At 39.9% G+C, this 9,688-nt stretch overlaps 1 non-coding gene across 1 annotated transcript; it reads left to right on the top strand.

Moving 5' to 3' along the window:
- Positions 1-232: 232 nt before the first annotated feature.
- On the top strand, positions 233-418 carry LOC125414141 (U2 spliceosomal RNA). Its single transcript, XR_007236162.2, has one exon. It is a non-coding gene; the product is annotated as a U2 spliceosomal RNA (small nuclear RNA).
- The last annotated feature ends 9,270 nt before the right edge of the window (positions 419-9,688 follow it).

Raw genomic sequence — 9,688 nt, 5'->3', positions numbered from 1 at the left:
GTACCATTTTGTAGTTCAGGCTAGCCTGGGGGCATCTACAGTGTTAAAATTACAGATGTGAGTCACCACACCTCTAATGACTTTCAAATGTATGTATAAACATCATGCACAGGCAAAGAAGATATTTTTAAGATCCACAGTATGGGAAAAAAAAAAACCATGAAAATGAAACGGCACTAATGTCTGGAAGAAGAGCTCAGTTTCCCAACATTTAAAAATATGATTCCATATAATCGCTTCTTGGCCTTTTGGCTAAGTTCAAGTGTAGTATCTGTTCTTATCAACTTAATATATGATACATCCTCTATCTGAGGACAATATATTAAATGGATTTTTGGAATTAGGGGTTGGACAAGGAGCTTACTCCATCCACTCCACGCATTGACCTGGTATTGCAGTAGCTCCATGAACCCCCTCGGGGAATAAAAATATATGATTCCACAAATCAAAACCAAACAGTTGAAGAGTTCATAGAAAAAGATGAGCAAAGATGAGAAATTGACATCAGATATACACATGGACAGCATATGTAGTATGAGAATCTTCTTTTCCTCCCGGGTTAGGATGTGATCCAGATTGCACATTTGTGTGTCCCCTATATTTAGTCAAGTGTTCAAAGAGTTCGTGAGATGATGTTATTAGGTTTGGGTTTGGTCATGAGAGTGGATCCTTCATATTGAGGACAAGCACCCTGAAAAGAAGGTGTTGGACCTGTGAGGATAAGGGAGCTGTCGGCAAAGTAGGAAAAGGGCTCTGCCTACCGGATCTCAAACATGCTGAAGCCTCACCAGCATCACAAAGATTAATGGTATGTTGTACTATTATCTATAAGCTAACCTAATTTGGTGAGATAACAGTGCGCATATGTTGTAGGGAGGAGGGCCCACTTGTTTTTCCCAGCCACCTGGCTAGCTTAGCCCTGAAATAACCACACAGACATTGTATTAATTAAAACACTGCTTGGTCAGTTTGCTCTAGCCTCTTATTGGCTAACACTCACATCTTGATTTAACCCATTTCTATTAATCTGTATATCGCCATGTGACAGTGGCTTACCGGGAAATATTCAGCATGTCTGACTCTGGTGACTCCATGGCAGCTCTCTCCTTGACGCTGCTTTTTTCCTCCCAGAATTCAGTTCCATCTTCTCTACCTACCTAAGTTCTGCCCCTATCAGGCCAAGGTGGTTTCTTTATTCATTAACTAATATAAGTAACACATAGAAGGAAGGAACTCCTATGCCACACACATACACTACCTTGAAAAGATAAATGGAAGGACACTTTAATACACCTGACAATGCACAAGTTTACATGCCACATGATTATTAGTTATCTGATTTTTTTTATAAAATAAAATATTCCCCTATGTGTCCCTTCCAAACACTAGAAGATGCCTAGAGGAAGAATGGTTATTTTATATTTAGCCAAGATTTAACACATGTGATGGCAATAAAGAGAAAATATATAGCTAGGAAAAAGAAGCAATGGAGGTTGGGCAAAGGCAGTAGTAGATCCAATAAAGGCAGAGAAATAACATAGGAAACCATAACAAATTGATAAGAGAACTCTAGAAAATGTTCTGTGGCGGTTTGAGTAAGAATTCACCCCATAGGCTCATAGATTTGAATGCTTGGTCATTAGGGAATGGCACTAGTTGACAGTGATAGGAGGTGTGGCTTTGTTGGACAATGGACTTTGGGGTTTCAAATTCTCAAGCTGGGCACAGTACCTCCATCTTCTCGTGGACTCAGATGCAGACCTCTCAACCCCTTCTCCAGTACCATGTCTGCTTCCATACTACCATGACGACAATGAACTAAACTTCTACCCAGTCCTGATGAAATGCTTTCCTTTAAAAGAGTTGCCTGGGTCATGGTGTCTCTTCACAGCAATAGGACACTGACTAAGACGCCTTATTAATATGAAAAATGACTTAAAACTATGTGATGGAGCAGGACAGCCTGCAGTTCCAGAAGCACAAGGATCTTAAGTGCAAGGCGAGCATGGGAAACTTAAGGAACCTGTGCCAGGAAAAATAGTTGAAAGAGGACTGTGGATATTGCCTACTGGTGGAGATCTTACATACCATGAGGGAGGTCTTTAGGTTCAACCTCCTATATAGCCAAACGTAAAAATAAAATATGTAGGAATTTTTCTTGGAAAGATAGTAGAGTAGATGCTGCTGACGTGGACCTGCTGAACAAGAGGCCCTGGAATAAGAACATCGTTGACTTTATTCTAAAGAGGAAAAAAAAAAGAAAGAGCTTCTACTAAAGAGACACTGAGAAGATACTGAAAGTTTCCATGGAAAGGACAGAGAATAAGACAGACAGAGAGAGAGAGAGAGAGAGAGAGAGAGAGAGAGAGAGAGAGAGAGAGAGAGAGAACCAAGAGAAGCAAGCTTCCCTCATGGAGGGGAGGGAAGTAGAAGTCTTATTCAAAAGTTATTCAAAAGTGGTACTGGGAATCGACCTTCAAGAGAAGTCCAATTAATAAGAAAACTTCCAAATAAAATTCAGAGAGCTATTCAAACTAACAGTTGCATAATACAAAGAAATATAAGAAACACGAAAAAGCAAGGTCATATGACTTCTCCAAAAGATCACTTGCACACACACAACTACTACTGCAGAGACAATGAAATGCATAGCATGCCAGATGAAGGCTTCAAAAGGTTGCTGGTAAAATGATTTCTGACGGTGTCACTACTGCACCAGTAGATGTTATAAGCAGGTCACCGCTGCAGTTCACGTTTCATAGCTAGGTTGGTGTCTTCCTTTCTCATGGTAGCATGGGAATACTTTTCCAGTACCATAGGCACTAGTTATTTGCACGTACTTAATAACGGGGTTTTATTTTAAAGAAAAATGAGTAACAACAAATGCTGGTGAGTGTGTGGGGAAGGAAGTACACTTATACATTCCTGGTAGGAATATGAATTGGTGTAGCCCCTATGGAAATCATTATGAAGATGTCTTAATAGCCCTGAACACAAAGCTGCATAATACTCAACTCTACCATGTGTGTGTGTCCTAAAAGACCCTAAGTCATCATATTACAGATGTATTTTCATAAACATGCTTACTGCTGCACTGTTCAATGAAATAGAACTAACCTAGGTGTCTGTCGTCCAAGAAACAAATAAAGAATATGCAGTATATGTTCACTCGGGAACTTTATTGAATCATAAACAGGATCATAAAAGATTTACAGGAAAATACATAAAAATTTAAAACTTTATGTTAAGTGAGATAAGCCAGACTCAGAAAAACGATAGGCTGCGTATATCCTTTCTGTTGTGGAATTTGAATTTAGGTGTGTGCAGTACTGTCTGTGTGTGCGTGTGTGTGTATGTGTGTATGTGTGTGGTATGTGTGTGTGTGTGTAGATCATGAAAGCAGGAAGGGGGTGGAAAAGGAGAAAAAGAATAGAATGAAATTTTTACTGCTTGCAAACATATAGAGGGACTATTTGAAGGAAGTCGGTGAGCAGTAGCAGGGAATGTGGGTGAAAAAGGTGGGTGGGTTATAGCAAATTATAATGACATATAAGCATAAAAATGCCATAAGAAAACCCATTAAAATTAAAGTTAGGCAAAAGTTGACAGCAAGTAATAAATACATCTCAGTGTTTATCAGTCTTCTATCACACCCAAGGAACCGTGTTCAGTTCCCCGTACAAAACAAAGAGACTAAATCTTGAAATAATTTTTGACTTTTTTTTATTATTTAATAGACATTAAAACCACTAAGGTATATGGTCTCTAGTTGGAAAATTCAGTGTGTTATCTTTTATTTCTAAGTTTTTTATGACAAAGTAAAATAATAAAGTAAAATTTAGTGATGTTTTATGCTTATAGACAGCTTAATTAAATAATAAAATGAAATTAAACTATACAATGAAAGAGAAAGGAAAGAGAAAGTTTAGTCCTAGGAAATATTAATAACAAGATGCATCTATAAAATGTGTTGGATTTAAAGCTAAGGAAAGAATGACAAGCAGGATAACAAGAAAAATACATAGTGGAGAAAAGTCAGGGATTCTCAGACCTTTCCACACACTTCAGGGCCAGAAGAGGTAAAATGACACGTACAAGAGTCTCCAGGCGTGCCCTATAGTCTTGTACGGTGCCAACCAGTACCAGAAGGCAATATTCTACTGTCATTATTCCTACAGGCTTCAGGCTAGGAAAGGGTTGATGGTAATGATATTTAAATACAATTCAAAATCAGAAACAAATGTGAGCTGAGTGAAACCAAGGAGTGTGTTCAGTTTCCAAACGCTGACAGGGGAGAAATGACACCCCTAAGAAAAAATGGGAGAGGAAAGGAAACAGAACTTGAGTAATTTCCTCTGTCTCTTCTAATGTAGTTGACGGCAAAAAAAAATCATCTGAAGCAAGTCAACCAAATAATCACCATTGTTAGTCTATTTAACAGAGAAATTAAACATTAAGAAAGATAACAATATTAGCTAGGTTAGGTGATTGATGACACAATCACCTAATTGTAATTATAATCTATGAAAAAATAATTAATAAGCTGGGTTTCCTTAAAGCTAGACATCACTCAGTCAGTAAATTGCTTGCTGCACAAGCTTGAGGACCTGTGTTTAGCTCTCCGGAATCCACGCATAAGCCACATGTGGTGCAGTAGCCTAGCAGCCCTTACACTGGGAAGACAGAGGTAGACAGATCTTTGGGGCTGCCTGGCCAGCCCATCCAATAAATCTGAGGATTATCCGAACAATGAGAGAGTCTGTATCAGAAAAGAAGGCAGAGAGCAATTAAGGAAGACACCATACACCAATCTTGAGCCTTTGTACACTCCATAGATGATCATATGCATACACATTCCCACATAGACATGCAGGAACACACGCATATACTACACACCAAAACTAAAACACAAAATAACAACCAAGAAAAAGAATCCTCCTATGCTGTGAAAGTCACAACGAAGATAATGCGAAACCAAGTCAATCCAGGTAGTAGTGACACTTTCTTGTGTCACTCATGTTTTTATTATTTATGCTAATAAAATTTATTATTAGAACATTTTTAATTCCACAGTAAAACCGAGTAGAAGGTAGAGCCAGGTCTAGTATAGCCTAGCTTCCTCCCACAGCATCCACACCACTGCCATTGCAGCAGCACGTCTCCTAGATTCCATGAACCTCTGAACCACCACCATCACCCAAATAGAAAGTTCGTCCTGCCAGAGGGCATTTTTTGTTTTTTCTGTGACACAATGTCAAGGTATTGTTTGGTTCAAAGTGTCTCCCCAAATGGCAGTGCTGGCGGCAATGTCCTGATCAGAAGGGCTCTGGCTAGGTAAACAGAGTATGGCTATTGGGCAAACAAAAACCTAAAGGCTGGTTTCTGTTTACCACAGATGTATATCTCTCGGGCAGATTTCTGTTTACCGGGGACTTACCTCAATCTGTCTGTAAAGGTCAATTACTGTGGGCAAGGGCAGGTACTTTCAAACAGCCTTTACCAGCGTAAAGACCCTCGTCTTGCTGATTGTCACATAAGATCTGCTTGCTTTCCACCAGCTTGTTGCCCTCTGTGTCCACACCCCAAACTGCCTTAGAAGATTGATTCCCCAATACTCCTTTCCTTCTGTCCACATCTGATTCAGGGGCATCCCGGTCTCCTTGCTTATAGGTATCTTGTGACAAGAAAGAAAGGAGCAAAGCAAAGGAAAGCAGCAGTGAAAGTGCAGATTTATTAAAAGTGGCAGGAAGTGCACAGAGAGCTCTCCCCAGGACGGGCGCTCCTGAGTACTGTTCTGGAGTTCATCATTTGATTTAGAGGGAGAGACCAACCCCCAGGGTGGGAATAGGATGGATCCTTACACTGATTGACAAGTACAGTTAATTGGTGCTATCTCTCTATCCCTCTTCTCTCTCTCTCTCTCTCTCTCTCTCTCTCTCTCTCTCTCACACACACACACACACACACACACACACACATGGAGCAGTGTGTACCCAAATTTTAAGTATGTGCATGTCCTGTCATGCATGTGCATGATGTGGTCAATAGGACTTTTTTACTAACAAGTCATTCCAAGAACGGATGATTGGCCTTCACCATATTCATGCCCAACACTAGTCTGAACTGAGCTGGCCTTTTTTATCTCTATGAACCTTGTTTTACTTCAACACAAATTATCAAGAGAGAAGGCACTGAGTTTTGCTCTTTCAGAAAAGGGCAGAAAAGAAAGATTTCCAACAGGAGATCACCTGGGTCCCTGGGCTGTTTAAACTTGCTTACCTCATTTATATTCATGCTGATGTTTCAGTGTTACATGGTTTGGACTAGTCTGTGATGGTGTGGAGTCCCCATTGCGGTGTTACACAGAAGTCTTTCGGCTATGGTATAAGAAGGTTGAATCCCTATCACGCAATATTAAGAAATGGGTGAGATCTGTAAAAGTTGATTAGGCTCTGCTTTTATGAATGGAATAATCAGTTCTTGCTACCAATGGAACAATTAAAGTTAAGAGTATGCTTGCCATGAACAAAACAAGAAACAGGTTGGCTCTGTCCATCACTCAGTCAATATCTCTCATCGTGAAAACCCATGTCACCCGAGGATTACCAACAAGAAGGCCATGAATAGAGCTATCAGTCAAAGTGGAAAACATTTTAAAATGACTTACTGATGGAGGAGGGTTATCTGTCTATTGTGTTATTTTCATTGGTCAATAAAGAGACTGCCTTGGCCCCTTGATAGGACAGAAAATTAGGTAGGCGGAGTAAACAGAACAAAATGCTGGGAAGAGGGCTATGAGCCAGAAGCCATGGAGCCAGCCACCAGGTCTTTTTTTAAAGGGAGAGAGACCACGCCCCAATGGGCTGGTAACTCAGCGGCGATTGGCTGAAGGAGCTGAAGGAACTCCCACAGCAACTTACCTGTTCTACAGAATTGTTCTGCTCACAACAGAAAATGAATTCAGTTTAAGAACCCTAAAGTTCTCCTCAGTTCTGCCTATTTATCCATTCCCTGGGCCACTAACAGTCACCAATCATTTCATTACTTTATCATTTCACATTTTCAAAATGTCTTATTGCTGTGATAATAGAGCACATAGACTTTTCACACCCAGAAGCCACCAGTGGTGTGCATTTAATTATCATTTATGTGTCTTCTTGACTTGAAATTTCTTTTTTTTAAACATTGAATAATTTTCCATTGTCTGGACATATCACAGTTTATCTCTTTACCTACTGAAGGCATCCTGGCTATCTCAAGATTTGGCAATTATGAATAATGTGATTATAAATATTCATTGGCATTTTTGTTTTGTTAGTATACTTTAAAATTATTTCTTCTCATTTTGATATTATAAAATAACATCATTTCTTCCTTCTCTTTGCTTTCTTTAGACTCTTTCACAAGGCCTCACCAAAGAACTACTGACAACTAGGGAATGCTGGGAGTGAAGGAAATAGTCTTCTCCCGGGAAAGCAAACCAGCTGGTTTCCCCATACTAAATGGTGAACCCTGAAAGCATATTGTTAGCATCTGTTCTCAGCTCCATCCACTAGGTAAGCACCGAGGAGTAAGGATGTTAGTTCACATACTATGAGCATGTTTGGTTTTAGAAGAAACTTCTAAAGGACTACTCATTTCCTGTTCAGGCCAGCAACAAGCAGGAGTTCTGTTGCGCTTGCCTTCTATATTTGATGCCAGTAATTGGAGGATGCTGATTTTGATAAGTGTGGTGTGGCCTCATTATGCATTGTGGCTGCAATGCACAATTCTCTGATGAAAGATGGGACTTTTAAGAAGTGATTAGATAGTTAAAACTCTTACCTCACTTGTGGATTAATGATGTTCTTAAGAGAGTGGGCTACTGATAACTGTGATCAATTGACGTTCTGTGTCATACATGAAAACTCACCTTTCCACCATGTCATAGCACAGCATGGAAATCTTCACTGATTCTAGGACTTCCCCAGCCTCAAAGACTGTAAGCTGAATAAGATCTTGTCATTTATCATTTATTCATCTTATGATGTCTCTCCACCTGGAAATGTTATTTGATGAAGTGGCTGATCAGATACTTTGCCTATTTTGTAATTAGGTTGTCTGCTTTATTTCTGTCAATTTCATGAGCGATTTATGCATTTTAGCTACTACTCCTTTTATTAGTGTCTTCTGCAAATCTTTCCTTCAGAATCACCACTTAGCTTTCTTTTTCATTTCTTCTTTCTCTCTTTCCTTCTCTCTTTCTTCTCTCTCTCTCCGTCTTTCCCTCCCTCCCTCCCTCCCTCCCCCCTTCTCTCTTTTGAGACAGGATCTTTTTGTGTAGCCCTGGTTATCCTGGAACTCTCTTTGTAGACCAAGTTGGCCTCATACTCACAGAAGTCCACCTGCCTCTGCTCCCGAGTGCTGGGAATCTGCCCTGAGAGATCTAGTTCTGTGGTAAACAGAAACCAGCCTTTAGGTTTGCCCAATAACCATCCTCTGTTTGCATGTCCAGAGTCCTTCTGATTAGGACATTGCCGCCAGCACTGCCATTTGGGGGGCTACTTTGACCAAACAGTACCTTGACACTGTGTCACAGAAAAAACAAAGAATGCCCTCTGGCAGCACAAACTTTCTATTTGGGTGATGGTGGTGATTCAGAGGTTCATGGAATCTAAGAGACGTGCTGCTGCAATGGCAGTGGTGTGGATACTGGCGGGGGGGGGGGGGGCTAGGCTATGCTGGACCTGGCTCTACCTTCTACTCGGTTTTACTATGGACTTAAAAAATGTTCTAGTCATAAACTTTATTAGCTTAAATAATAAAAACATAAGTGACACAGGAAAGTAAGTGTTATTGGAAATGTGCGGGGAGTCACGACACATTCCCAGGAAAATCAGAGTCACCTCTTGGGGTTCTGCTTATTGTCTGTAATAAAAGAATTTAAGAACAAACTCAAACAGAAGCTAAAGAATAATTTTAGCAAAATTTAAAAAGGAAAACCCTAAGGGAGACAAACTGTAAATCTTAGCAGCTCTCTGGAGGAGGAGAAAGGAGAAAAGAAGGACAAAAGCCATGAAGTTTGAATTAACTAGTATGGACATAAGACATAGGATTGACAATCAATCACATGATGGGAAGGGGGACTTTCAATAAAGAAGTCCAAGAGCCAGGGAAAGCATGTTTGGGCTCTAGCCAGCATCTAAAATGAAGAGATAGAAAAGAACAAAGAAGAAAAGAATTCACAAAAGCAGGCAGATTCAAGAGAACCTCAAGGAGGCACATGAAGATTTTACTAAGGGAAAAAAATTCTATGATGGGAAGGTATGTTAAAGGGCTAAGTATTCCTCTTGTCTTTAGCATGACTTATAATGGACCCACCTTCTTGATGCCTTATCCTTCAGCCAATCCAATGGGATTAACTCTTTTAAAATGTAACAAAATAAAATATAATAAGATAAAAAACTACCATGTTGAAATTGGACAAGACAGTCCAATAGAAGGAACAGAGCCCAAGAGAAGGCACAAGAGTCAGAGACCTAGTCATTAATACACACAGGAATCCCATAAAAGCGTGAATCTTGAATCCATAATATAACCAAGCATAGAGAACCTGATTTTCTGAGTCTATGGAACTAATATCTCGCAAAAGGGACCCTGGGTTTTCAGTGATAGAAGGAACTTGAATACTGTGCATTGATAAAGAAAT

This window comes from Myodes glareolus, chromosome 15, assembly GCF_982192425.1.
Source record: "Myodes glareolus chromosome 15, mMyoGla1.1, whole genome shotgun sequence".
Lineage (NCBI taxonomy): Eukaryota > Metazoa > Chordata > Mammalia > Rodentia > Cricetidae > Myodes > Myodes glareolus.
The sequence above is the reverse complement of the archived record's forward strand: the minus strand, read 5'-3'. Positions and strand labels throughout refer to the sequence as shown.